Source organism: Symphodus melops (genome assembly GCF_947650265.1).
Source record: "Symphodus melops genome assembly, chromosome: 12".
Lineage (NCBI taxonomy): Eukaryota > Metazoa > Chordata > Actinopteri > Labriformes > Labridae > Symphodus > Symphodus melops.
The window spans coordinates 10,949,504-10,975,900 of NC_136702.1; the positions used below are offsets into that span (position 1 = coordinate 10,949,504).

The following is a 26,397-nucleotide window of genomic DNA, read 5'->3' on the forward strand; positions in this document are numbered from 1 at the left end:
TGTCTGAAACAGAACAAAGCAGATAAGTGGCCCGGAACTTTCTTACTAATGCTGTTATTCTTCATTTTATTGTGTACGGAAGACTTTTTGTTTGTGAGTATTTGCGCTCGATCTTATAGGTTTCGTAGAAATAAACAATCATTCCCTCATTCAACAGAAGAAAAACATGGAAATGCCAATATTATGTATTACCACGAGGAAGGAGGGTCAGATACAGAATCAAAGGGGTAGAAACAAGCAGTGAAATTTTGCTCTAAGGTTAATAACATATTGAAAACAGAAACTTTCACAAAAACAAGGCTTATACCACACATGCACACAAACACACTTACAGATACACACTAACCAGTGCCAGCTGGTTGCAAGCAGTCACTGTGTCCCACATCGTCACTGAGAAATCTCACTTTCCAGACTGGAGAAAAATATTTATGAGACAGAAGTGAGGCGATGTTACGTGACAGTTCTTTTAGCTGCCAGTCTGTAAAATGTAACCCTTGGTGGCTTTTCAGAACAAACATTTCCAAGCATTTTTGGGTGTCTCTCATGAGCACACACTCCAACAGACGAAATAAAATGATCACTACACAATGTCACTATCAAACCAAACGATGAACCACTAATCTGTGGGAATATGAGGTTTGCACCTTTTGATGCGTCACCTAAAATTCAACATGAGGCATTTGTGTGACAGAGATGACTTTCTTAGCGATGCATTACAGCCCTAAAACAATGCATTATCACACAGTCCAAGACGATGGCTTTTAATGAAAACCTGCAAAAACAACTAAAGTTCTTTTCATGGCCATTCTTATCTTGTTTTAATTTTTCATTTGACAGGCAAACGCCACAGCGCCACCTGTCAATCACAGGACGTTTATAAAAGCACATCATGTTAACAAAGGTTTTCATTCATTATCATCATCCTCGTCAGAGGTGCTGCTTGGGGCCCCCAGGCCAACAGTGTGCACCAAAGGCCTTAAATCACAGGTGTACCTCAAAATGTGCACATTTTGCATTGACAGTTGAAAACCTACCAATGGGGGCCCCATCTGATAGCACTTACTCTCTGCTACTTGTCCCAAAATATAGAGGAGAATAATAATGAATGGCGGGCTCCAATTAATTGTTTTTGCCTCTATGTTATTGATAAGACCACAACTCACAGAATAGTGACCCCACCTAATTGGCACTTGGAACCATTAACTCATTAACTAAGATTTATCTCGAAACTTTACTCATAAGAAAGCTCATATACTCTTCTGTTGGCATACAATCTTTTTCAACCAGTGGTGTCGCCCTCTGCTGGCTGTTCTACATTAAACCTGTTTAGAATCATAGAAATCAAAGACACCAGATCACCCTGATACAACAGCAAAACTTCATTTTACCCTATATTTTGGAGTTTTAGTTCATTCTTGATTTCGTTTTATTAACGACAGAACAACCGGTGAGATATGTTTTCTCTAGCTTATTTTTTTTAGGCCTATATCATGGAGCAGAGCCTGCGAGCAGGCTGGGCGTCACACAGAGACTCAGTCAAAACACCTTCCAGTCTTTGTGATCAGATTGGGCAGAAAGTAACATATTAAATGGTCTATGAGTATTGGACCTTCAGGATACCAAAAGGGGGGGGACATAACATGAGGAAATAATTAGCCTATACTACTAAGAGAGATCCAATTTAGAATGATTTATTATATCATGAGGAAAACTTGCAGGGGGAGCGCGACTCAAAAGACAACCATTCATCATGACGTGACATTTTTTTCTCCAGGACTCTTTGTTGGCTGTTTTTGCAGACTGGTTTCTGAAAAAGGGCTTTCACGCTCCACTTGGGACACACTAAAATATTTTGATTCATGGCCGACTGACCATCTACAGACAGCTCTCTAAAGTGTTTTCTAATAACAACATCTCAAACTGAATAGGTCGCCTGAATGAATTAAATGGTTCACACAACGGAGCAGAATTGAGGAGAGCCTGGGCCAAACATGTTAATTTATTACAACACTTTTTTATATGCTTGAGACTAGAAGATTTATTTTATTCATTTATTCTTTGCACTTTGAAATCCCACAGACAATAGATCTACCACGTTTTGAAACAAACGCCTCTGCTACTTTATGTTTTGTATTCAGTGATGGAGATGGAGATGAAGGTTTATGACAGTAACATTCCTCCTTTTGTTCACTCCTTTCCTTTGGCTTTTATTTTTTAAATTCAGTACAGAGTGATTACTGCATATGTGCACATAACCAATGCCATCAAAATGTTTTTTTTTCATGACATGAGTCTGAACCTGTCCCCTATTTCATGAAGGCTGTTTCTTGTGTTTTCATACTCAAACAGGCTTGAAACAGAAATTCTCATTTGAAAGACTGATTCAGTGAATGAGCCTGTAAAGCTCTGTTCAAACTCTGTCCTGTCACTTCTGTTCCAAAAAGATCTTTTGCAAAATAAAGGTTTTTTTTTTTTCTTCAAACACAGATGGCGTCAGTACATCAACTTAGAGAATGTTGAATCCCTTTTGACAGCAGCTCTGGTATTTAATTCATGTTTTAACTATACTGAGACTATTATTTCAATATTTGTTTTCTTTATTTATCCTCATTCCCTTTGCCACTATAAGACCATTTCCCCATGTTGCTAAGGTAACCAAAAGTGCTCAATATTAAATATGAATGAATTACTCTCTGCCAAAAATAAGCCGCTTTGGTTTGTTTTTATTGTTACTGCCATTTACTGAATGAAAACTAATTAAGACTGACAAGACAGCTAATCACAGAACAGTACAGTGTTTGTAATGACGAGCAGACAGAGGCTTTGTGGCATTATGAAATGTAAACAGAATGCTAGATGAAATACGCAGGACTGACAATAACGTCTGATGCTTAGAAGAAGGATGACATATATAAGAAGCTTGTTTTTCAGATATATATACTTTATGTTTACACATCATAGTTATAATATTATAAAATGCTATATTGAATGATCATTCTGTCGGATATTATTGTCTCATAGATATTACAAACATAATTATTCATCATCCAACATTTGAACTGCTGGACTTCTTTTTCTTAAACTGAGAAATCTGTCATTTAGTGTCGAACACAATACGCACATGCAAGGTGAAAGTCAACCCTTCACAAAAAAGGAAACAAAGCTGGACTTCTTAAGATGCAAAAAACTTTACATCAAAACTAGTTCCATCTTGTTTCTTAATTGTATATATTAAAACGTGTTATTGCTTCACATTATATATATAAAAAAGTTTCTTCTGAACCTGTCAACTTCCAAATGTAGAGGTCAACTACTGCAGCCGTTGTTTTCTAATCCCTGTTTACATCCACCAGAGGAGATGTTCTAAAACCTCCCAAAGTTCAAACATTCAGTGGACATATTTTAAACTTATTACTTGATCTTCATTGTATTGTGCTGCTTTTTTTTATTTTTATTTTTTTTTTATTTTTATTTTACAGCCTTAAAAAAAGGCGGAAAATCTACATTCGCAATAAAATGAGTGGAGCTACATTAAGCTTCGGGAAAACTCTTGAAAGATTAATAAACTGGCATCCCAGAAACATTACTCCACTGGGAGAGCTGAGTATTGTCACAGCCTGGAAGGATACTAACATAGATTAATAACGTTTTATATATCAAAGACAAATATTTTCTTAAGTGGATGGATGAGTGCTTTCAGCTGAATACATAATTCAAGTTCAATGCAGGATTAGATTGATAAAACAGTGGCTTGTTGAATAGACATAGACACTAAGTTTGGCATGCATATTCACCTTGAATAACGTGTAATATAAAAGAACACTCACCAATGAATATTAACATACACCTTCTCTAATCAACAATCACCCCATAACATGTTCAACCAATTACAGCCCCTTCTTAATTCTCTCTGCTCCCTCTCAAGACCAAATAACAGAACTTCATCTATTCTTCTCTTTTTCTTTCAGTCTTTCTTTTATCCTATTCCTTTCTCTTGATTTCTTTATTGTTTTTGTAAATTCGATTGTAGGTCCAAAGTGACGTACATTTGGGAGTTTGTACATCACAAGCAAGATATGTAGAAGGGAGGAAACATCAACAAGTGTTAACCAACAGCTTCGAGCCTGATTGGACACAGAGGCAAAGCACAGAATATTGATTTTAAAATATGTTGCCATTGTCATCAACAACATCTAGATACTCGTGAGAATCCTATACAGCAAAATTTAAATGTCAACATCACTGTTTTATGCCTTTAATTTGGAGACACAACAGTCAAATAGTCAGAAATCTGGAAGAGACAAAGTAGGGAACGACACACGGGAAAGGAGCCACTGGTTGGATCCAAACCCGAGCCATCTGCCCGGAGGACCACGGCTCATTATAACACCGAGGTTCTTCTGAGCAGACTTAGTGGGCATGAGTTTTGTTGAATAAAGCTGGATATAGATGTGGCTGCATAGAGAAACAGGCTGGAAAGACAAGAAGCTCAGTATTTGAAAGGAATACATAAAACACAGATGTGGAGGTGCTGATTCATCCATTTGGTGATTCTTTATTTATTTATCCATTTGTTAGGGACAGTGCATATTAATGAACAGCTGTAACGATTACAGCTGAAAAAGATGCCAGCAAGGCATAATGAAATTCCTCCAGAGACTTTGACGCCATTTGGTGGGCTGACAGGAAGAGCTGGATATCGTCAGCATAGCAACTGTGTACTTTGGACACTTCTCACTTTTAAGACCCTCTGAACGACCTCCCTGAGAGGTATGAAAAGGAACAATCAGAGGGCCTGAGATCCTGAGATACCAAATTCCGAGATGGTAAATAGGAGGATTTGATGGTTAACTGTGTCAAAGGCAGCTGTCAGATCTAGCAGCAATTTAACTGAGCACCGAGCACCAACTCCAGCCAAACGTGGCTATCCTGTCACTGACAGTCGTCAGTCTTGGTAGAGTGATCCCACTTAAAGCCGGACTGATTTAGGTCTCAGAATTGTTTCTGGGGAGGAATTCAGAGACTTCAACACAGACTGAGTATTTTTTGCTTCACACAGTTCATAAGCATTTCAACAATATGTAACGTATTGATTTCATCCTGGTTTACGAGTTATTAGTTTTATCAACATTATATCGGTAACCATAATCATTGATTATAGATAAGGCTGTTTTTTACCAGAACAATATCAGAAGTGATACTAGCTCTTACCGATGATAACATGAATGATAAAAATCTTTAATGGTCACAGCACAGTTAACAAATATACTTTCCTCAAAGAGTGGATATACAAATGTTTAACTTATTGAAGTTTTAAAGAGACAAGGTTCCAATATTATTCAACAGTAGCTCCTGAGTGCTGCACAGTTTTTGGTGCTTTGCCGAAATAAGATTCCATTCGACTTTCCAATTGATTTAATTGTTCATTAGCATCATACTGTCCTCGGACAAACTCCAGTCCTGTGGGACTTTGCTGTTTTTATTAACAAGCCAGAACATGGAGTCTTTAAAAGGGATCCAACCTTCAAACACTGGCTGTACACAACTGTTGTTGCTATCTTTAGGCCCGGGCACAGCAGGTGCTGTAAATAAATCATTAGCTGCATCTGAAACGATGAGCTTTATTTCCAGTTCTCCAGGTTTTGCAAGATGACAGGCAGTTTGGAGGACGGTGCCAGAGGAGTAATAGTAGTAGTAGTAGCATTAAAAAAAAGGGTAAAAGCAAAGTCTAAGACCTTGATTTGATCATTAGAGTTGGGACTGTTTGCACCATTCTGCCATCAGGTGTTACACAAAAAATAAAGGTTTTCAAAGCAGAGCTGCAGACAAACACAATGCTGGCGTCCTACTGGGATGATGCCAGTATACATACTCCCTTAACAGGCACTGCCCGGTGTCCACTTTTCTTTGTTCCCTTCTCTGAAGGGAAGCTGTGTTGCATGCTCCGCACGCAATACAAATGCTCACCTTGATGCCAGGAAAGGACATGACGTAGGTAAAGAAGAATACCACTCCTTTTTAGTTTGTATTTATCCATGACTCGCCACAGACATTTTTACGAGATGGAAAGTTGACTTCAGAGAAAAACTTCTTTGAATTTTAAAAAGAAGAGACAAAACAAAATCAAAAAACAACATCAACTCTGATATTAAGCAACTGTCTAACAAGAAAAAAAAAACGCTACTGACTTAACATCATGTCTGACTATAATGAAAATTAATTTTAAATTCATCATATTTTGCTGTAGAAATGCTGTAAATAATGACGATACAGTTAGTTACAGGCGTTGATTTAGAAAACTCCTTGATATCAGTGGGGTCCACTGACCTTCAATAATCACACAAGCACTGTGTGAACTATTACTACAGGCTTAATGCCTGCTTATGTAGAACTACAAATAAACAGGTATAAAAGTATCTGTTCCCCTGCTGCTTATTTAACTCTAAATCCACCTTTGATTCACCACTAAACAATGACATAATGATGGGCTACAGTATACAGTCTATCATCTATCTTAAAAAAAAACAAAAAAAAACTTGAATTTCCCTCGGGATCAATAAAGTATCTATCTATCTATCTATCTATCTATCTATCTATCTATCTATCTATCTATCTATCTATCTATCTATCTATCTATCTATCTATCTATCTATCTATCTATCTATCTATCTATCTATCTATCTATCAGTCTAAAATAGAAACAATATACTAATGGTATTAATATGCTATTTAAACTGAATGTACAATGAATGTATTATTTGTTACCAGGTGACAAAACATAACTTAAGTGCAACAGTAAAGACGAGAATAAGAGTTTCTTTGTCAAATTTGGTTTCTAGTCTAGCTTCTGTGAGATCCTGACTTACCGCTGGACCAGCTCAACATTGAAAGGGTCCAATTATCAATTCCTGGCTGTGGTTAGAGATGAATTGATAATTATGTAAGCTGGTGGTAAGGAGACTCTCCTAGCTTCTAACTGCATTCTCTCAGACACCTACAATAGAGCACCCAATTAAATAGTTCTAATACTAATAATGGCCACACCTGTTCATGGCAGCTATGGATTATGGATCTGAGCGCTTGCTATGGTGCTAGGATACATTTTAGAAACTTGGCCAGTAAGCTCCAAGAGCCTGTTAATTTTGTTAAGGAAGGAACCTTTTGAAGACATTATTACAGGCTGTACCTTTAAGACCACAATCCATTAGAATGTAAAAAGCTAATGTTTGTATATTTATTTCAGATGAAGCAAACCAAAGCGTACAACTTAAATGTGATTAATAGTCAATCATTAACAGGATTTAAAGAAATGATCCAATGATTAAAAACTTGATTGAATGGGAGTCGAAGCTGTTTAATCCAATTATAATCCTTAATGTGAAAGAGATCGCACATCTCTTCCAGAATCACCGGGCAGAGAATCTTGAAGGAACACTTGTATTCCCAAGGTCGTCAATCCATGTTGGCAAAAGAAGCGCAAGGACTTATTGGCTGTGTATCAAATTGTAATCCACAGCTGATTGTAAAAATGATTGATTCCAGTTGCAGATTGTTGTACAACATCCTTTCTCAGAAGCTCCGAAACTTCATCTTGATGTCCAAGAATAAAGCCTCCGGAGTGGTCCTGAGCCAAAATGGTAATCCTAATTTGCTGGAAGACACAGCGAAACTCGTGCTCCACGTTATTGTCCTTTTATAGAGAAAATCACGGAATCTTCTAACATTTTCTAGGTGTGTGTGTTATGGTCACACACTTCTGCACTGTGACACAGTCACATCTGCTTCCCATTTATGCCTTGGCCATTCTGATCTTCTGACCGTGACTTTTGTTAACAATGAGCAAGTTCTGACTTGGTCTATTTACTTTTTAACACTATTTATCAATCAACAAATGGTTTTTACCTTCTTGAATTACATCAATCACAAATGAATCATACTGTATACATTGTTGTATCATTTCATGTTTAATCATCCTACAAATTCTACCCTATGGTTAAATGCTCTGTGTGCTATAATCATTAGTCACTCAGTTGTTGTGCAACTCTTTCATTCACTCGAACATGCCAAAAAGTTCCTAATTTATCTCGTATTTTTCCCTCTGATGAAGTCTGGCCTTATATGGGCGGTAAAGAGACCTCAATCCACCTGGACACTTTGGCCCTCCTTTTCATTGTCATGGCTTAAAATCAAATCGGCATCAAGTCTTTGTGTTCATCCACAGAGAAATGAGTGAGAGTCCAGATTTTGCATTTGGAGTTCCCTGTGGTGGCCACTTTTAACAACCAATTGTAAACTCTACAGGAAGAGGAGTGTATTGATTAAATATCCTGTCTTTTGAAGAAAATGGAAATTACATTACTTTAAAAATGTAAATGTTTCATTTGGTTCATCGAAATTAGAACGCTATAAAACTGACTGTTATAAAAGGCTGTTCAAGTAAATATATTCTGATCTTAAATGTTTATTAATGCTGTTTCTGACCGTTGTATATATGAAACTATTGCACCAAATTGGTCAGGTATTTTTTTTTCTTTAGAAATATATATCCATTATCTAACAAGTTAAACAAATGAAACATTTCTTTTGTTTTTGTGTTCTTTGTATGGATCGAGTCTATGCTGTCTGTCTCTATATCGTGTCTCAAGTAATGCAATGTGAAAGAGCCTCATTACAGAGACCAAGACACCACATTAAACTGCACGCGACACCGCACAGAACAGCAATCAAGCTGCCAACTTCTGATTCTTCTCAAACCCAGAGGTAAACATGGACTCTTTTTTTACCCTCAAAGCTTTCATACAGTTTGATGTTTTTAATTGTTTGAAAAAGACATTTAAAGGTGGAGAGAACTCTTTTAAATTAGAAAAAAAAACAGTAATTACACTTCTGTATTATGTTTTCTTTTAGCCAGTATGTTCTTCAATTTCTAATTTCGTAGCAAATCACTCACTGAATTTGTCTCTGGCTTGTTGCCATGCTTTTGTCTTTGTTGAATTGGTTATTTGATCAATCATTTGAAAAGCAGGGGTTTGATCTAATGTTCACCCTCAGTCTCTTAAAGAGGGGCTGCCTATTTTAAAATAGAATTAAAAGTTTTACAAAAATGTGAGAACGGAATTATCTAATACTTAAAGGTCACTAAAAAGAAGATCATGTAAAAATGCCCTTTCAGTAAAATGCCTTAAATGTATTTTGGTAATAAAACAATACTGAGCTTGGTTGGACCTGTCATCCCTGATACAAGACACTGGGAAATGCTCACGATTTCCTGTGGGAATACACCACTGGTGATATACTTGTGCGGCCTGAGTGCTTATGTAGTGTGTGTGTGTGTGTGTGTGTGTGTGTGTGTGTGTGTGTGAATAGGATTGGAGAGCTCTGTGATATTTGGGACATTTCACAAAGTCTTCAGAGGCAAGAGAAAAACAGACAAGCATTGATATTAAGGCACAAATTCTCATAAGAGGACTCTGTTTTCTTGTTCTGCCAGTTCTGTGAATTCTTTTTGTCTTAGCCAACAAAATGAGACCTCTCGCCGAAGCAGGATAGACCCCCACTATGAGGTGAGTGTGTGGACAACCAGATTAAGAGGATTTCAGGGGCAGTCCTCCATTAATACTCTTGACATTTTCAGGAGAGCAGCTGTAAAAACAGCTTTAGACAGACTTGAAATAATGACTGTTGATTGCTTTTTACGAAGAAGGAATGTCTCCATTGATAACCTTTAATTACTAGCATACAGGCATAAGCTTAAATTCAGTCACATTTCCCTTGATATACTATATTCTGCATCAACGTGGCATGGAAAGTTTTTCACTATAGGCAGCCCTTTTCTTTTTTTTCTGTACACATACAGTACAACTGTAATGGATCCTACAAAAAAGAGCCTCTTGTTTCTCAAATACCTGATGTTACTTTCCTTTCTTTACAGGACTTAAAAAAATAAAACAATATTTATTATTTCATTCGCTAAGTTAGTATTTATTTTCGGTTAATACAAGTCTATGCACATTTGTTGTTGCTGCTGTTTTTTGGGTTTTTTTTTGTTGTTGTTTTTTCAAAATGCCAATCTTTACACATTATCTTAAAAAAAAATTATATCTGTATTTTTATTCTTTATATTTTGTATATATTTTTCAAATCTTTTTACAGTTAGTTTACACCGTGATTCAGGGAGAAATGTTTTTTCGATTCTGTTAAAAAATTGACAATTAAAATGACTTTGACTTTGAAAAGATATATTGACCAGTGTTTTAGGAAATTATTAAGTCTTACAAAAACAAATTTTACATTTGAACAGATTGAATAATTGGGGTACAGGTACATTTGTCTCTATAAAAAAAGGAAAATGAAGAATAACAGCAGCAATTCCTTTAAATGTGCAACATAAAGCAGGACCCACACAGCAAAGTAGAGAGAAGGAGTCAAATAGAATAATTTCTAATCCTATGTAATCCATCCAAAACATGACTGACACCCTTATATTAAGATTATTCATACACTGCACGCTCTAAATCCGCAAAATAATGAACCGGACGGGGATTTTCACTGCTTCCAAAAAGTCATTATTATAAGGAAGATTATCTTTGACTAAATGCCAACTGCACATTAAGATCAGTTCTCGAATGTCAAACAAGCACAACTTGACTGATGTGCTCAGTGTTACAGAGAGTGCCCTGGATTTTTGGCATTAGAGCATAACCAGGGGATAAACTGGATCAGGACTATCCAGGCACAGCCTCGGCCGACAAACAGGCTCCAAGTCATCAACAGCCTCAGCTGAGCACTGACATATGCTTTATCAAAGGCAAAACAATTCTCCAAGTTTTTTTATTTTGTTTTAATGTGGGAGAGGAAGGTATTGTTTATATGCTACCCACCCACTGTGTCCAATGTCAGCACTGAAAAAATGAATGTGTGGACAAGCAGCACCAGTCAGTCACACACACCAAGGCGGGTCTTTGATTGATTGATTATGGAGCCTGTGAACATACAGTACATTTACTATTGTGATTCCTGTTCTTTTGTTTCACTTGTTAAATACAAATGAACAGAAGTTATTACTTGCACTTTCTAGCTCTAACTAAGTAGAACTTCAAATGTATTTTATTCATTAAGTCCGGAGAGAAAATTCATTTGCCCGGTTTTAAAATTTCAGAAGTCGCCTTCCAGTAAGTAAAAACATACAGACTTCACACAGATATGAGGAGACACTATTAACTACATGGTAACTCTTACTGCCTTTGCAGTCTCTTAATTATAAATAGGGAACGTATGCAGTGTACAAGAAGGGACAAATGTGACAGAATTGAGTGATTTGACTAATAACAATGATAATGGAAAATGAGGTAATTTAATTAACTTTTCTCACAGCTAATAAAGAAAAGCATCTTTTATAAAAACACAATCTTTACTTTGGCCTACAGTTCTTATAAGCACAAGCCAATAGTGTTAACCTCAGGAGGCCTGAGAGGCAGAGGTCACAAGTTAAAAGGCCACCAGCTGCTGGTAGCAGGCTGCAGGAAGTCATGATGCATTATGGTGGAACGGTTCCAAACCTAAGTGTAGCATGTGAGGCAGCTTTAAAGGCACGGCATCAAGTGTGCTTTTTGCACTGTAGGCCACCACAGAGGGGTAATTTATCATCCAAGAGACATCACATCAACGAACAAAAGATGACTCACTGAAATGTTAGACATATCTTTTGTAAAAAACTACTTTTTATTAAAAGACAGCCTTGCCTTTTCTTCATTCAAACACTGACACAGAAAATGTTGGGAAGTCATAATTCATTCAAAATGAATTGCAAATATGTTCTTTTGGAATCCCTTTTCTCTGAATCACTCACAGAATTTAAAATCCTGCTGAAGATCAATAATCCTCTACAGCAAATGTTTTCGGATGAAGGAAATAGGGCGATAGTGCAGTAATGTATTCCAATTCTATAATATATAACAAAAGAAGATACAATATCTTATCTTTACGATCTGTTTACTCTTTACTGCAAAAATACTGAAATACAGTCAAAACCTCCTCTTCTAGTGCTTTTCCCATTTATAAAGTTGCATGGAAAGAATACATTTTTCTTGACTGCTTGCACTAGAAGCAGGCTTTGTCATGTGTCATCAGCTTTCTGCAGAAATGGACAGAAATGCACAGATTTAATGAGGGGATGTTCGCAACAGAGACTCTCCAGTCAACCATGTCGCATCACAGAGTAACCAGGTAGTCATTAGGAGGACAGATGGTGCTGCGGCTGATCGCTCTCCCTGCTGACCTATTTCAAAGTGTTTTCCTTCCTCATCATGAAGATGTAGAGAGTAGTGTAGGAAACAGTGATGTTTCAATCAAGAGAAAAATGCAAAGTACACTTCAGTGATCTGCTGGAGGCCCATTTCAGCTTTGATGTGTGGGAGCCTTCAAGAGCTAAACAAGCTTTGGATAGACCCAGATTAAAATGAAAAACATGTTTCCTGTTACAGCCAACCATATAACTGGATAATATCTATGCAATTATCTGAAAAATACCAGCAGTTTTAATGATGATTATGGGCAGGATAGATGACCTTCAAAAAGGGGTGAAAGCTCTGATGCTAACTTCTGTAACCCCCTGAGAAAATACGTTTGGGAATTGCCCTCCCAAAAAGGAAAGCCAGATGCTAAAAGCTAAATTAGATTTTTCGCAAAAGATGAATTACCGGATGCTACCTGAATAAAACTTGAAGACATGAACTACCTCTCCCTTGAAACTAAATCCTCTGCTGGTGGGCTGAATTCACGACCAGGATGTCCAAAAGACTGTTCCACTAAGAGGGCGAGAGGCTATTTTGACGCTTGAGTCAAGAGAGAATAAAATTGTTTCATAAAGAGAGACTGTATGAAACATGGGCGTAGCCTCAAAGACGTAGCTCATCAGTTTATGAAGAGGCAATAAGAAGCCCAACGACGACAGCAACCATTTTGGAAACACTATAACCTCAGTTTCAATTAATAGAAACAAAGTGGTAGAGCTGAAGCTGTCCTTAAGGGTCCTGACAAACTGCTACAATGCATCCCCCCGTCAGTCAACTCAGCCATGCCAATAATCATGGCTAATTAAGCTCAATGAAATGAAAATGAATTGAAGCGTTGCAAAAATGATGGCAGAGTGTATGGCTAAAACAAAAAAGAGCCATTAATACCAAATTAGTTTTTCTTTAACCAGACAGTAAGCATCTTCACTTCTGCTGAACAAATTGTACATTGTAAAGTTTTAATTTTGGACCTTTAAGAGTTTTTTTCTTTTGCAGTGAGCCCCAAGTGGAAATTCAAGAAACTGCAGGGTTTGTTTTTTTTCACACCTCTGCATTAGCTTCATTATTCAACAACAGAAGGTGCTGCTTGTTGAAAGCAGAACATTTTGATGTGTTAAGTAAACTTCCTGTCTAGGGAATTGTGCAGGTAAGAATTAACATGCTGGGTTTAATAATGCATTACTGAGATTTGTTTAGAGATCCAACTATCATTTTCCAATCTTAAAATGTTCCTGTTACAGAAACATACAAATCTGCTTTCTTTTGAGATGGATTGCAAACAGAATGAAAATGTCAAAGCTGGAATGAATAAGAAACTAAAAACAGAAGTATTGCACAGTGCTCTATTTAAGCAGAGGGATGGATGTTCCACTGCCTGAGCAGCCAGAGATCCCCATTATCACTTTAATAACCAAATTTCAACACAAAGAAGAAAATATTACACAACCTAAAGGCAGTCATCACGCTTGATAGCACCTCTGACGTTAGGAATTTACATTTATTTTCCGATGCACAAGAAATAACACCACAGGAAGAAAGCAGACAGGTCTTTTATGTTGCAGAACGCCTATTGAGTTTTATTTTCTAACATTTCAAAAGATGATGAAATAAGATGCAGCAGCCACGGGAGGAATAATCAGTGATAGATGGAGGAAAGATGAATCATGGGTCACTTCTGTGGTGCCTGTCACGGCATGTCTTCCATGCAGTGACATGGAGGAAACTATAATCTTCACCGTGGGTTACCAAACCACAAAATAAACAACATCTTGTACGTGGAGAAACAGTGGCTTTAAGTGCCTGACAAACCAATTTGTCATGATGGTTGTTAAAAAAGGATGCTCTTTGTCTGCATCCTTGCCTGTTATTTTTTTTATTTGCACTAATTTAATATTTTCATATATTTATTCATTTAAAATCAACAGGATGAGTTATTTGAAAAGTTTGGGGATATAAAATGCAGTACACCTAGAACTATCTGTGTCCAACTTCCTGGGTTGCAGGTATAAGTTTGCCTTGAGGCAGATGAATGGCACACACAGGTGCAGAATTTAAGATAAAAAATGTCTCTCTTCTGGGACCTTTTAAAAAATCCCTCAAGGAAGGACGGATGTGTTAAAAGTATACCGAGCATCAGGAGCACTTTATGTATAAAAAGACTCCTTTTCCTTCAAAGGACTGGTGACGATTCAAACAAAAACAAAATGTATGTGATAATATCAATCTGCATCGTTAGAAATGGTTGACAAAAAGCATAATCATCATCATAATGTCAACAGGTTACATATGATGTGCTTTTCCTTACTTGTTGTTTTGCAGTGAGAAAAATGACAAACAATTGCGAGATGAGATCAAAAGAAACACCTTAGGTGCTTTTCTTACACTTCAACAACAGCAACTCTGAAATAAAGCATCTGGGCTGGCTTTTGGTCCTTTCTGCGAGATTGGCATTTGTTGCCCTACCCATATGAATGGAACCCCACGACCACAGATATGAGTAAAAACTCTTAATCAAATATGCAATAGATAGAGAGATAGATAGATGCATACTTTATTGATCCCGAGGGAAATTCAAGGCATCCAGTAGCAGACAGGCAGGACACAAGACATTAGTTACAATACACACCCGCTGTCCCCCTCCCCTCTGTATACAATAATCCCCCAAACAAGATTTAGCAGCCCCTATGTGACTAAGAGGATTTTACGATTTAAAGGTGTAAATCGTAAAATTCTCTAAATTACACACTTACTTGTATGATCATATTATATGTCAATGTGCAACCTAACAACCAATTACAGGCCTCATTTATTGATTTAGTATTGGGATATAGATCTTTCCTCAAATCCCAATGCAATGTAACAGCATTCAGGATGGGGCGTCTTTTTTTATGGTCCTCTCCCGGAATACTTATTCAACAGACCTCTTTTTGGTGCTATTTTATGCCCTCCAAGCAACTTCCTTTAATTCAAGAAAACATCTTTAATATATGTAGCACAGACCTTTGTTTGCTTTAAATGTAATTTTCAAACAACGTCAACTGCCAACAGTAGAATTGTTTCGTATTGTTGTCTCTTTATTTAATATTAAATATAATGGCATTACGTAACTGCAGGGTGGCATTGTGGGGAAAAGGTTAGGCAACATTTGAGGTCAGGGTCCCTGCTGCTGCTCCTACTTGCATCATCTGCCTGCTGACATTCTGTTTCTGAACATCATAAGTGCAGTGTCTGATTTCACCCAATATTCACAATATAGTTTATTAAATAGCAGATGTGCCATTTTGTTATATCTAACTTCTCAATGAGCATTGTTGCACCCAATTTAGTCCACTTGTTGTATTCAACAATGCATTGTGAAAAGTAGTACAGTACAATCGATGCTCACTATCCAAGTGGTTCAAAGTCTTTTCTGTACAGAAAGTGGTTTGTACACAAGTGGACGAGAGGAGCGACCAGTGTGAATAAAAGTTCAGGCTACCATTAACCATTAGCATTGATCCTTGGTGGGTGTTTTAGTTTTAGTGTGCCACAGCAATGATGTTACTGTCGGCAGCCAGTGAGTAAAATAAGTAGCGTCACAGGGAGGAAAAAAAAGTGTTGTATTTAATGACTTGTACATTAAAAAACATTGCCTGAAGTAGTTGGCAGGCGTCGCCTCATTTCAGTCTGGATGCTCACAAAGAGAACGTTTTAACAGTTGTTGTTTTTTTAAGATTGCAGGTGGTGCAGCTATGCTCCTGAAATGGGCAATAACAAATCAAAAACCAAATCAAAGTCTTGGATACACACTTCTGAATGGTCATGGACATTTGCCGAAGAAATCACACCTGAATGTAAATGATGTTTTGGGACGCATACAGAGTTGTCTAAGTGTACTGAGAGCACCAAGGTATGCTTAAAGAATGACAAGCTTGTCTCGTACTCCAAGGGGTGGCTCACAGAAAAAGCTTGAGAACGGCTGTTTTATAGAGATTCAGGTGTCGGCCTACATGTAAGTCAGGTTTAATTAAGTGACATAAAATAAGGGGCACTGTGTGAGCAAAGTGGTAGAAACGGCAGAAGAGGTAGTAGTGATTGACAGAAAAGCTACAAAAGCAAATTCATAGTCAGTGTTCTTGCTCCTTTCCGAAATAGAGTTTTGCTCAATTAACCAAAGGAGGAAGAGGGGTCATAACCAAAAGACAATCTGCATCTTTGAGGCTGAAAATCTAAGCTGAATAATGGTGTCAAAAACTGCAGTTCCTCGAATGGCCACATGAAGTCATTCCTCAGCCAATCTAAAATAGTTAGAAGGTGAAATATCATACCAATTTTAACTGAAGTCCATAATTACAGTGCTAGTGTTTTCTAGAGATTCCAACATTTTCACTTCCATACCAAAACAAAGCTTCATATCACTACTCAAGAATGAAACATAATTGTTTGGTTCTCCTTTTCAGTCTGAAGGTATGTATCCATTTAAAATAAACAAACATTAATAAAGCAGCTGACTCCCATGTGCTTACGTAACCATTAATACTCTGCCTGACACATTGTTTCACTTGTAGGGCAACCCAGTCTTTCCCAATAGATGACACAGCAATGCAAAGCTTTATTTACCCTATACAACACAACTGGATCCAACCATCTCAGCCTGACCTGACCTGCAGGGAGTAGCCCTTCTAACAAATGGTGCCTATATTGAGGCTAAATGCACAATAAATGATTAACATGGCATTTACACAAGAATTCCTTCATTTCATCGCTCTCAGGTTTGGTGGGTCATCTGTCCAGATGGCCACAGAAACACAGAGTGACCTGTATGATCTCAGCTCAGGTGGCAGAATGGACCATGTGCTTTTCCACTGTGCCACTGAAAGGCCCATATGGGAGAATCAGTCACAGACCATCAAGTCAGAAGCTGGCAGAGATTTCTCCAAACACTCTTCCACATGGCTGATGCCTCCTGACATAAAGTGTGAACCCCATCTGTCAAACTCATGTGTATTTGCTACAGAAATATATTGAAAGTTCTGGTAACTTAAATGGTATAATACAGTCAAGTCTTGATGCAAGAAAGCAGTACGTTGTAGATACCAGATGTGCTTGGGTGTTCAGATTGTCTTGGGGTCCTGCACCTGCTAGTGACATCACACAATATGATCTAAGAGGTGTTTGTGGGCGTTTGAGCTATAATATACTATATTGAATTTATTGTGTACATTCAAGGTGTTCCGTAGGGGGGGCGGGGGTAGGGGAAAAACTGTTGCATCATAATCTTAGAGGAGACTTATTAGAGTTAAACAGCATTTTAACAGTTCTTCAGAGACTTTTCAGGCTATTCTGAATCGAAAAACAAAATCTGTGTTTATCTTACTTCTGCTTATTTTCCAGACAATTCACAAATGATAATGTGACATCAACCACAATATTTATTGGATGGAATCCCTGAACTGCAGTTTAGAACAATGATGAAGACAATCCAATGTGCTTCAAAGGTAAGTGCAGGATTAATTATTAACTTCGATGTAATGTCAGTTCACCTCTTGTTTATACTTGAACTTATTTTCGCTGCCCTACTTTCTCCTGTGGCATTCTGGGTCTTTTTTTTTCAAGATTAATTTGAGGGCTTTTTATGCCTTTGCTTGAGAGACAGGACAGCGGTTAGCGTCATAAATCAGGGAGGAAGAGAGAGTGGGGAATTAAATGCAGGACAGGAGCCACAGGCTGGATTCAAACCCGGGCGACTATAGCATCTGTACATGGGGTGCATCGACTAACCACTAGGCCAACGCCGGCCAATCCTTCTTCTTTTTCCCCTGCTGTTAACTTCTCTCACATTCAGTCAGTTTAGATCTTGTATGTTGCTAATTTGCAATTTTTTGAAAGACAAAAAAAGTAGGAATTGTTTATTACATGTGATACATGTTAAGGAGCTAGTATAAAAAAAACAGATGTTCAAAATGAATACTTTCATGCTTAAAAAAAAAAGCTTTTTAATACGTGCAAATGAATAGCTCACCTCTGATTGGAGTAAAATATATGTTACAACCCTCTCCTGTCTCCCCGATTGTAAGCGTAAAATTATTTCCGTTCAATACAAAACAAGAGAATAAATTAAAGGGTTCGCTTTTACCTCAAATACATTAATGTGTAATTTACTGTAAACATGCTATTTGGACGACTTGATTAATAAACCATACATTCTCTGAATGAGGTTGTCATTTGGAGGTTAATAGTGGTCTGTATATGTGTGGTTTATGAAGAAAGGCATTAACTTGTCAATAGGGTAAAAGCGGCTGTGGGACCTGCAGATGTGACAGGAAGTGATTAAGCATGCAGTGTTGCTCATCTCTGCACAACATTAATGCACTCTAAAGATTTTCCTCCCTTCTGGGCCAAATGCACGGTCACCATTAATGTAAGCAAGTGAACATGACCCCTTCTCTCAGCACAGCCTCTCCCTTCAGCATTAATGATGAATCATTATGCAAGGGAATCTGGCGCTTTCATCACTTTATCTATCAGGCTGCAGCACCTCTGTCAACCCCACAGACACCCCTGTCTGAATCCTATAATCTCTCTGCTTCTTCAGTGGCAGTGTGAAGAGGATCACACAAGCTTCTTATGAAGCACTTCACAGTGACACATGTTGTTGACCACACAGCTGTGGCAGAAAAATGAATACAGAAATGCATTGTGCATACAGAATGAGATGTCGTGCAGTACTCCCACACATGCACACACAGGCCACGCATAAGTGTTTTTATGATCAAATGCACCCACACACAGCACATAAAATGCAACACACAACTTTTGTGTTAAAACTGCTCTGTCCCTGTGTGTTCCTCTTCAGGTTCTCTTCGATTCACCGCCCCTCTCTCTGACAGCTCTGTCATAAAATATGCATTCACTTTCAATATGTCGGGATCCAGAGTTTACACAGAGAACCAAAAGGAGTAACCTGCTTTCTTTGCCAGTCCCAGAAGAAAAAGCTCCTACTTCAATATAGCTTCAAGCCCTGTTTTCATCAGTACAGTGCTGTGGATAATTTATGACACAAGTCACTACTGTAAGGCTAACACGATTACAGCCGGCTACCATGAGTCACTCATTTGCAGATGCAGACCTTTAGTCCATTGATCATCAAATGAAGCATTAAATGTCTTACTAAATCAGGCCATTAATGAATCATTTTCATCACGTGTATTTTTTTGTATCTTTAAACTCATGTCACCAGGTCGTATGTTTGTGTAAGCATTCAGCAGAGAGCTAGCAGACCCGTTTGAGACTCAGCAGGACTGAAAGCAGGGCACAGGGAAGGATGATGATGGGAGACATCCTGTACAGCTTGAGGGTTTCCATTACAGGTAGAGGGTAAAAAAAGATATCAGAAGATGAGTGTATCTAAAAACTGTTTCCAAAATGTTTACCCTGCTCTGGAACATGTCGTTACCACAAGAGCTGAAAGAAAGATAACAAACCTAAATGCTTTAAAAAAGTTAATGGATCAACATATTTGCTTACTCAAAAGTGGAATTCTTCTTACTTTGTAGAAAAGTCGGTCCGAAAATAGTTCTCTATTTGCGCTACATTTATTCTAATACAGATAATATTGCTGCCAGTGCAAGTATAAGCATCAGCCTGGAATGCCATCTTTCTGAGGGATATTAATGTGACCTTCCAGCAACCCTCCCCTCCACTGAATGGACTGGTTTACAGAACATTACTGTATGAATTATAAACAACAACAGTGTGGCACTAGTGTAGCAATGTGTAATGTTAGTCCTGTCAAGCCAAATGTTAGTTGTCAATGGTTCTTTTTTCTAATATGTATATTTGCATATATTAGGCTTATTAGGCTTGCATGAAGAAAAATATATTATTTGCAATGCTAACATTCAATTGTGCAAAAATTATAGGAAGAGGAATAAATAAAAACCAATTGAAGGATGCCTATTAAAAGTAGTTGACGGTTTCAATGTCTATCTTCTTTATGTTTAACACAAATGTTTGTATCATGTTTCTCCTGAAAGCTCCTGAAAAAGCTTGAGCTTCAGCTGACTGCATTGAAATGGTTGCAAAGCACTTGCAGCCATTGTTAACAGGCCTCCTTCTGAAAGCTACTGTAAGTTGCACACATGCAGAGTGAGACATAGTTTATTTTTACATAGGATATCGTTTCTAATTTAAACAAATAATCAGACTTCATATGATGTCTTTATTGAGAATGGTCTTGTTGCAATAATGATGAAATTACAAATATGTAGCCTTCTTGGTATGACAAACTAATGAAACAAAGGTACCTTATAGCGTCTAACATGACACTTGTTTAAGGTAAATAAGAATTTTCTACTAGAGTGACTTGAAAAATACTCTGCACAAGGAGGCTGTTTGTTTTTAACTTAGAGTGTTGGATGTCTACTATATTCTTGACTACACCCCTGCACAGTTAAATGTATAATCGACATCCAACACTCCATCTAATAAAAAAGACACTCAATTCAGGCAAATCTTAAAACACACTTGATTTGTGTTAGTATCAATAAAATGCAGTTTGTCTCCTCCTTCGTCAAAAGAATCACAGTGAGCCACACAATGTAAAGCAAAATCAATACTCTCTTCATTCTTTGTGATGCAGCGACAAAGTGATTCATGTCCAAATCATGAGAGAGAGAGAGAAAGCTCACTGCATCTGAAGTGTTGTTCAAGGCCGTGCGTTCAGTTCAATGAGCACAGAAGCCTGGGATGATGAATGGGAGAGAGAGTAGAGAAAGACGTGGTAAATGTTGCACCAAATCCCTGTGTTGTGCTTTATTTTCTTCCACCTGAAATATCAAGGCGTACTTGTACTCAACGGCCTTCATGTCTATAGATAAAAGACAGAACCTAGTACTTGTGTTTCTTTTGCAGTTGTTGTTATATAAACCCCCGGGTACTATAATATTTGCAATTTGCCGGTCTAGAGATTGTATTTATTTTACTTCAAGTCGATAGTGTGCACACAGTAATCATAGATGTTTCTTCTAAGTCATTTTGGCTGGAAGCCTGAGATTGCTATGGTGTGCAAATACTGAAAGTGAATAACAATAATACCACATTTCTGGCTGAGAGAAACGGCACCAAGGCCAGGGAATTAAAAATGCTCTCTCGTGTTAAGACAACAGCTGCTCCAAAAAGTCATGAACCTTAAACTGTGTTGAAGGCCATTAGATGCACTTTCTGCGACAAAGTTCTACTTTAAATCACCACCAAATTAAAATGCAACAGCTATAAAAGCTGCAATGATTTATCTGTTTTAGAGTAGGCAGTATGAAGGATTTCATGGTGTTTTTTTTTTTTAAATTTAGTCTTTGGGTTTCGGACAGCTAGCTGCTATTGGAAGACATCACACAACATAAGCACAGTAAAAACATTTCTAACCTTAAAAACTGTATATTCTTCTTGCCTACACAGACCAGAGACAGAACAACTTCAAAACAGTCATTATTCATTTTCCTTTCAGCTCCGTTTTGGTCTCCACCACCTCGTATTTGTCTAACCTGATAAATGTGGCCAGGCTTACAAGCTAGGCGCTAGTTGCACTGCTTTTTGGCGCAGACCTGATAGTGTTATTTGTTAATGTGTGGGTTTCAACTGCTAGCATTTTGAGAAAAATTCCTTGTCCGTTTTGTCTAAATGTTAGCTAAGGAGCTTGATACCCCTTTTTTAAAGTTAGTTTAATTTCACATTAAGACTGCTAGAAACAGCTAGCTACGTTCTGTCCAACATCAAATAATGAGCTAACCATCAACTCCTCAGTTCATGTTATATTTTCTTTCTCGTATCTCAACTTTTTACATTTAGAATACATAAGCTAACTGTTTCTGTCGACTGAGCTTTATGCTCAGCTAAATTAACTGTTTCTAGACCACAGCTCCATATTTGCTGATGGACATTTGATATGCATGTTTTCTAAAATGTCAAATATTCCTTCAATTTTGCACAGTCTCCTCCAAATAAACGTCATAAGAATGTCTGTTTTTGAGAGGTTCTGAAATCTATATTCCTCACAACAACCGCCTGCCATTCATCATATGCCAATGCTTCAGGTGCACAGAAACAGGGTTTTTATGTTGGGATGAAAGAAAAGGCTGCAGGTTTGTTTGCAAATAACAGTAAATAAAAGGTCTACCACTTTGTCCAGGTTTGTTTTACAGATTTAGACCCAGAATCTTAACTATGTGACATGTAGACATGATTCCAAACAAAAAATATTGTTTGTCCAGTACACCTGAAACATTATTTGTACAGAAAATAGAAGAAAATCTCTTTGGCAGTTTGGCTGCTAACTACAGGAACAAGCTAAACCAAATGTTATTGAGCACAAAGAATTTAAGATCCTCCTGAGACCTAGCATGTGGTGCATTATTTAGGGGAAATGCAACTGATTAGAATTGAAAGCTGCTGCCTGCACTTTTATAAACACTATAAAATCTGGCTTGGGGACTTTGCATGGACTAACTTAAGGCAGACTGGACGACATTACTAAGAATATTAACTATCAACTTGGATCATTAAACATCACTTTACAATGAAAAACAGAATTGTAGACATGGAAACAGACTGAAATCATTTTGTACCCCTCCTGTCATCATATCTAGTTAGGCCACATTAGGTGTCTCATTTAATTAAAAGACTAATTATTGATGGGAGTTTGTGGTGGCTCTGTGGGAGCTTCTGTTGAAAGGTGAGTGGAGAATATGATGGATAATCAAACATATTGAAAATAAGTAGGCACAGACTTCAGCTCTGCATGGAATGAGTTATTTTTTTACAGGGTTATATCCTCATGCATTGTCTGTTAATGAAGACAAATTAGAAAACTGTTTTCAATAAGTTCTTCATGCATGAACATAAAGCCAAATAAAGTAAGCATGTGTAAAGAAGACCAACTTTACCAAAGAAACATTTGTGTTGTTTAAATGCTAAAAGCTACTGTTCTTAAAAACGAAGAAAGCATCATTTTAAACACTATATTCCTGTATACTGCTGCAGACAGTCAGAGGAAGTTGTGGACAATTTGTGCTTAAAAGCATGTGATTCTGACACTGAAGACATGTTTTATTTAGAGGACCACATGGCAGGCTTTTATTTTATGGCTTGGTGCAGTGACTCACAGTATGCTTCTTGCCATTACATTACGAGTGAAGACATTTGGAGCTCCCCCTTCTGACGGACTGCAGTAAATTGGACTTGGTAAACAGACTTGGACTTGTATGCCACTTTTCTAGTCTTAGTCTATAGTCAAAGCACATTTACAGTACATGGGAATAGTTATATTCACCCATACACCCAACTTTCACACACTGATGGGAGATGCTGCTATGAAAAGGGCCAAATTACCCAACAGCACTAACCCATTCACACACTATTAATGTAACAGTGGATTAGGGTTTAGTGTCTTGCCCAAGGACACTTCAATATATGACTTTAGGAGCTGGGGCACAAACCCAGAAGATCCAGTTAAGAGACAGCTGTGAATATTATTTTGTATTATTTATTCAATGCTTTAAAGTTTTGGAAGTTTGTTTAAAGTTCCTTTAAAACAGAAATAAAGATAAGATATGAAGGATGTGTAGACAGCAAATATGATGGACTGCATACATGTTCTGTGGTTATTTGTTTTTTTAAATTAGTAACTGATATAACCAAGAAAGAGCCATCAGAACCATCATCCTTACTAAACAATCCTTCAGCTATTTGTTTGAGCTATTTGAGAACCCTTTAAAGTTATAACGATACCCAATGGAGCCTTCATGATTTTTCCAATGTCCTGACTTATTCACTGTCAGGACATATTTTGTAAGATAACATACATTTTGTTGATTAAACAAAGAGATGCAGTGTTATCATGTTGTTAGATTACTATAGGGTGAAAGGAAGGAAATACACTGCAGGCTCATCTAAAAATGACTGATAAAGAGATAATTTAACAACAACAACTTTTGGCACTTTTTTACATTTCAAACGATGACTGCTACTAATTCTTTTATTCAGTCTGCCCCTTTATAAAAAAAAAAAAATCTCAAATTATGTTGTTTTTATACATTTTGAGTCCAGGCTGCAGACATGAAAAAAGATTGAAAGAAAGAGTGTGAATACAAAATTGCAGTGTATTTTATCAGGAAAATTTTAATCCGCTTCTGTAGTGAAAGCCAAAGAGCAATGAAGACAAAAGCAGACTCAAAACAAGCTTCAGATAAAGAATGTGCCCTGAGCACCTTAGATTTTAGAAACACAGAAACACACTCTGCTCAGAAATAGCAGCAGGAAGTCACATTAAGTCAGTTTGATTGATTTGTGCCCAAATCACAAGTTTGTGCCAGGAGACCTGTACAGGTAGCCTGTTGTCATAAAACACCTGGTCAGGAAGATAAGGACAAAGTCTGCTTAAATTAAGAAAATTACAGTCAGCAAAAATAGACTCTTTATCAAGCTGAGTAAAAGTCAACCTAAAACCCTGATAAAAGAAGTTTCTACAAAGCCAAATGGTGACACAGCCTGTGGTTGCTGCATTCAATTACAGTTGTACATACAGACGTGCCTTTGGTTATGATCATTTGAACAGGAATGCATTTACTTTCTGGTGTCACAAATATAGGGCTAAGGATAAACGTTATTGATCCCAATGGGGGAAATTAAGTTGTTACAGCAGCTCCAGAAGAAACAGGAATTATAAACAGCATCAATGGCAAAAAAGTAAAAAAAAAAAAAAAAAAAACAGCCTGTATTTAAGTACTTCTGAAAATGACGTTTGTGTTCACTCACAAGTGTAGCATGCTGGACTCATGAATTTAATCAGGACTTTTTGGCCATTTGCTTTAAGAAATAAGTGGGAAATCTCCATCTTTACTGACAAAAACTTTACAGAAACTTAAGAATGATTCTTATTCTTGGTTTTTCAGCTGGTTGTTTTTTCGTCTTTAAATGTGAGTAATGTTCTCATGACAGACTAAGTATGATAGTGATCGATCAAACAACTAGTTATACAGCAGATGCTGAAATGTGAGTGTTTGAGACTCACTTTATTATTGTTGGAACTTTACATTATGCATAAGATGGATTGCTGTGAGTCTCGTAACAACAGGAATATTCTGTTTAAGGACGATTTAAGGGGATTTCTTCCTAATACTTGAGATTAATGTCATGAAACTTTTCGAGAGATGTATGTGGTGTCTGTTTCACCTACCGCATCCATTTTGAACAAAGTATTAGTTCAGCTTTAAGATTTTGAAACTTTCAAACAGTAACAGCAGTGAATGATTATTTTCAATCTTAGGTTTTTTCAAGTTGGGGCACTGGAGGAAATAAACATGATATTGGTGACGAGAGGTGTATGCTTTGCAGCTCAGGTGGAATTATTCTGTGTGATAATATAATGAATTCATTGACTAATGGCAATGATATGTTTATCTGGGGCACTAATGTTAAACTGAAGAGCTTGATTTTTTTTTTCTTCAAAAGGTTTTTTTTTCCAGTGGGTTCCATGCCTTCATTAGATAGACAGAACAGCAGATAGAGTCAGAAATAGGGGAGAGAGAAAGATGGGAAAGGAGTCCCAGGCCCAACCCGACCCCGAGCTGCCCGCCCTTAGGATCACAGCCTCTGCACATCGCAGCAACCACCAAGCCATCTGCTACCCAGAGCTTGATTTTTTGACAGGTGTCCTAACAAAACAACATCATTACTTTAAACCTGTAATGGACAGTGTTTGTGAAGGCTCTGTTGTCAAAAGTTAGGATAAAATTACTAATTAAAACCATCCAGTTAAAAAAAAAGTGGCACACTGCCACTTGCAGCGACTGTTAAATCGACTTAATGAGCATGCAGATTATTTGGGCATTTAGCCATGAGAGCAAAAAAAAACGTTTGACGCTGAGGCCATTACCAACACAAGAAAATATACACTGTCTTTATTTTGTCCTGAAAAATTGCCCTTCTTCAAAGCAATTACAGAGGAGAACAAGGAGCCGCGGTGACTCTCTTGGAATACAAAAGAACAGCACTGCAGGAAGGATTTGGGTCTTTGAGCGCTTGGACAAAGTGATTAACCTTTATCTTCAACCTGTTCCTGTTAGACACC

At 37.4% G+C, this 26,397-nt stretch overlaps 1 protein-coding gene across 4 annotated transcripts in view; it reads right to left on the minus strand.

Moving 5' to 3' along the window:
- Window positions 1-26,397, minus strand: part of b3galt1b (UDP-Gal:betaGlcNAc beta 1,3-galactosyltransferase, polypeptide 1b) — a 45,426-nt gene that overhangs the window by 3,900 nt on the left and 15,129 nt on the right. The window contains exon 2 of one of the 4 annotated variants that reach the window (XM_079358089.1): window positions 347-412. The exons of 2 other annotated variants lie outside the window; for them this stretch is intronic. The gene's annotated coding sequence lies outside the window, so the exon portion shown is untranslated. Of the gene's footprint in view, window positions 1-346; window positions 413-18,053; window positions 18,140-26,397 lie in introns of all 4 variants that reach the window. One more of the 4 variants, XM_079358088.1, reaches the window with a different exon arrangement.